Genomic DNA, 4,716 nt, shown 5'->3' on the forward strand with positions numbered 1-4,716 from the left:
AAAACTAATCCAAAAATATATTGTCCTATTTTTTTTTGTATTTATTTAGTTTTTTTTCATCACAGCGTATATACCGAAATGTAAAAATAAAAAATAAAAAATAAAAAATAAATAAGTAAAAGTAAAAATAGGACACAATATATTTTTGGATTAATTTGAACTTTAATTTCATTTTAATTAATTAACAACATGAGATGCGTGTGTGTATATATATATATATATATATATATGAGGGGCCGTACAAGCCACACACACATCAAAGGATTGATTGGCTCCTCCATAATATCATAGTATTATTTGAAGTACTTTTGAGGGCCATGTAAACACCATAACAATGAATATGGCACTCACTGTATATCATGAAAGTGCATGGTATTAGTATATGATAGTATCACTGTACCATGGTATTGCCTCACTTCAGTTTTGCAAGAGAAGGCAGTAAACATGTGGCAAGCCGATTCTAAAATACCATTATTTTCCAGCATTTAAAGTTGTCATATTCACTCAAAATGAGGGCGAAGTTCAAAAGCCCTATCGCCTCTTGCTGCTATCATTTAAATTTGGGTCAGTATGTTATCTGTCTGAGACGAAAAACAAAAATGAAATGATGAATAAAAAGACCTCTATCCTCAGACTAAAAACAATTCCAGCGCAATCGGATTAAAGTGCCCGTCGTCTTTGCATCCACAATAGTGGCGCTTCACAAGCACATTGAGGAGCAGGTGGAGGCAGCGTCCAAGCCAATTCATTTGCACAATGCAGAGTCTCACTTGCCTTGATGAGCCATTGTCATGCCAAAAGAGGACATAACTGGCAGAAATGGGCACCGTGATTCTTTAGCGCCTAAATCCCCAGCTGGCCTGCAACTCGCCAGTTGGGTGTGTTAAAAGGAGCAGATATCAGAGTGTGGGTCGCTGCCAGTCTTCTGGCCTTGAGTAATTAGCCCGTTCTTCACACCATCGCTGAGCTCACCAGAGGAAGCAGCAGTGGGTCTGGAAGAATGCATCATGCACATGCTAATACACACATACCCATGTACACTCTGCTCTACCTCATACCATTTCATATCATTTAAGAGCAGAATGTACACTATACAGATAATTATTTAGGCAATTATCCAAAAGTTATGACTGAGTGTGAATAGTGTACCTAAAAGCTACCTACTAGCTACTAAAAGCTACAGCTTGCTACTAGCTGTTTACTAGGTCTCTTGAAGCATCTTGGAGACGTTCCTCACAGTTCTTCTGGATTTAGTCTGTCTCAGTTTGTTCTGTTTCTTCATGTCATTCCAGACAGACTGGATGATGATCAGATCAGATCTCTGTGTGGAGCACTGGCTGCTGTCAGACAAAAATCTCACTGGATTATTACAATTAATGGCAAAATGAATGTTTGAAAATGTAAACGGTCATTTCCTACTGACTCACTACAGCAAAAGATAGAAATGACTGATAGAAATAACTTAAAACCGTTTTTTAGCTGGCGAAAATAGTGTTCTAATATTTTTAGCCACCACTGTATATATTTTTATGCTTATTGGCTACTGTAAATGGTTGCTGTTTTTGCATAGGAATGAGTCTGAATACTTTTAAAACTGAGATTTTACCTCATAATTTTCCAATTTCCAGCCTTTTGAGTATGGTATGCAACATTACCAACAATAATGTAGTACGTTTCCTCAAAAGTTGTAACAGTGTGAATAAGATGCATTATCATTAAAAGCTCATTGCTGCCCATTTAATTTTTCTTGTCCATTAGAAGTTTAAAACAAGGGTTTTCTAGCTTCATTTGTTTTGTAAAAGATCTTGTTTGCGCAAAAGGTAGTCTTCTGCTCATAATTAACAGCTTAATTCCATTGTGGTGTTTCACACTATAGCTCTTAGCAAATTCTGTCATTACACATAGCGTTTGTTTGGCGGTCTTGGGGGAGAGAATGAAAGCATATTTTCTGCCCCATTTACCGTTTAATGAGTGATTCTGTTAACTTTTCTCCATGCATGCTGTGATTTTGTAGATAGTTGATGGCAGACCAAGTAGAAGGCTAAAATGCATTTAGGAGACATTTTTATTCTAAGCAATCGGCTTAATAGCTTGAATTCCATAGGAATCGAGTCCATCATCAACAGGTGGTGTTGCTACTGCAATATTTAACCAGTTACATCTTGTTTTTAGATATTTGTTGTAATCATTAGGCTATTATAAGGTTACCATGGCAACGATGGTACACAATCTGTAAATAATGAGTGCACTAAACAAACACAAATGACAGTCTCCAACCAATACCTACTTTTGGGCCAGATCCAAAACCAGATTCTGCTATTCTGAGTTTAGATGGCTTTGTTTTAGATATTTATAGTCAGTGTTTATTTCAAATTACACAACAAACACCAATTAAGGCCTCAGACATGATTTGACTTTGCTCCTATGCTGTGTTCCCTTGTCTGTGTGGAAAATATTGGAAGCTTGTATCTGTTCATTATCTCGTTTCTCTCTCCACCAACCCTCCCTCTCTTTTGCTATGCTCCTCAATCACTAATTACAGCTCTTTCTTTGAAGAATGGAGTCTATTTATAGCTCACTTTAGCTTAAAAAGCTGCTCATGCTTTTCTTTCTTTATTTTTATGGTTCTGTGCCAGCACTTATATTTAAATTTATATCTGTTGTCTACCTTGCCAATCGTTTTCTTAAAAACAAAACAAAACAAAAAAACGACCAAATCTGGAGTCCACGAGTTCAGTACAATATATTTTATGCAATTTATATTTAGTTGGTAGTCACTGAAAGTGATGATGATTATTGTTATTATTATTATTATTATTATTATCAAATCACAACATTTTTGTTAAATCAAACAAGCACAGCAAACCTTTTTCTTTCTTTTTTACACATTTTTAATTGTGATGGCTATTTTTTATTTTTCAGCAGATCACAAATGAAGAAACTTTGCGTAATTTCAGAGCAGATTTGTAATGCCATGAAGGTGAGTAAATAAAGACAATTTTCATTTTTGAGTGTACTATCCCTTTAAACACACACACAAACAGCTATTGTTACACACACAGACTGTCCACAATCTTTAGGACTGAAAACACATTTACAGTCCCAATAGCTTTACATTTGACAGCTCGAATTTGACAGCCCCCCTCCCCATCCTATCGACAGACACTTTCCCCCCTTGAGACGCTTTTACCTAATGCTCAAACATGTCTCATATGCATCCTCACATTATCGGGGTTATGGAGGCGTGAGCCTGCCTGAACGCGGCCCTCCCATTTTCCGTTTTGTCGTGCCTAACCCAGCCTCCCCCCGCCGCGCTCCAGTATGAAGTAATGGGATGCTATTGAAGACGCTGCCTTTGATGTCTGGAAGCAGATGGGCAGATGGGGAGAGCTGCGTGCTGACAGGTATCTCTCTCGTCGTGTCTGAAGTCCAGAGGGAAAGAGACACACACTGAAGGAGACTGCGCTGATTGTTCTGGCAAGTGTTTTGACTCCTCACCTCACTTCACCTGAAATTAAACCCTGCCAACGAGACATTTAGACGCTGATGTTAGCCAAATTAGCCTCCTACAGATACTGGCGCTCATTTATGGCCTTTCTGCTGATTATAATTTCCCCCACTGTCTTCACTCACGTATGCCCATTTGTCACGGATTTGCTTCTTGTATGGTTTGGCATTCACGTCCAGGAGTTTCCTTGAGTCTTAAATAAAAAGTTTCTTCCACAACAAGCCCGCAAAACTGTCTGGAAATAAGCTAGATGTACGTACTTTACTCAGTAGGCTGCTTTCATGGTTGGGAAACCTCACTTGAACATGAATTCCCACATATAGAACTTTAACATGCTTTTCTGCATATATAAACTGATAAAAGCTAAGTCTCAAAGAGATGTGAAGAGTGTGTGCTGTGCTAGCAGTGTTAAACTATATACTTTTGAGTATGAAAGAAGCCATTATGGCAATATCAACGAAAATGGTCTATATTTCAAATAGCATATTAGCACACCTTATAATGTAAGTCCCATAATACATACACACACACACACAATAATACAAATAACTATTACAACAGATATTAGTGCTGTCAACTGATTTAAAAAACTAATTAATTTTTTTTTTTTTTCTGTAATTAATTCCTCCTAACATTAACATTTTATAATCATAAATAGATTTATTTAAATTATGTAGTTTTATTTTGGACGCGATTAATCACGATTAATCGTTTGACAGCACTAATAATATAATATAGCATTTTCGAACCAATTTTGGTTAGTCCACAAAAAAATAAAAATAATTAATTAAAATCGAAAAAAAATATTTAAAAAATCAAATAATTAATTGTAGTATAATTAAATCATATATAATATTTATTAATTATTATTTTAATCATTATTAATATATGTTAATTATTTTTTTAATTCCTCCTAACATTAACATTTTATAATCATAAATAGATTTATTTAAATTATGTAGTTCAAATAACTGTTGACAACAAAGACGGTATGTTTTTAACATTTGTTTTATGGCATCTTTTTACTAAGTGTACCTATTCTATTCTATTCTATTCTATTCTATTTATGTATAATTATATATATTTATTTATTTGTTTTTATTTTCAATCAATTTCTGGGGATAAAATGAGTAAATATAGCCATTCAACCTTACAGTAAGTTTTGTTTGCCATCATCAAGTTCAGTAATTAATTTTTTTGGCAGAAAT

General features: G+C 35.1%; 1 long non-coding RNA gene across 2 annotated transcripts in view; it reads left to right on the plus strand.

The window, feature by feature from the left end:
• The window catches only part of LOC107671904 (uncharacterized), a 48,114-nt gene extending 44,389 nt beyond the window's left edge, over positions 1–3,725 (plus strand). For both annotated transcript variants that reach the window (XR_001632274.1, XR_001632272.1), the window contains one exon: positions 2,926–3,725. This is a non-coding gene — a long non-coding RNA (uncharacterized LOC107671904). The remainder of the gene's footprint in view (positions 1–2,925) is intronic.
• Positions 3,726–4,716: the final 991 nt, after the last annotated feature.

The sequence above is a fragment of the Sinocyclocheilus anshuiensis genome, unplaced genomic scaffold (assembly GCF_001515605.1).
Source record: "Sinocyclocheilus anshuiensis isolate Anshui unplaced genomic scaffold, SAMN03320099.WGS_v1.1 scaffold1089, whole genome shotgun sequence".
NCBI classification, from domain to species: Eukaryota; Metazoa; Chordata; class Actinopteri; order Cypriniformes; family Cyprinidae; genus Sinocyclocheilus; species Sinocyclocheilus anshuiensis.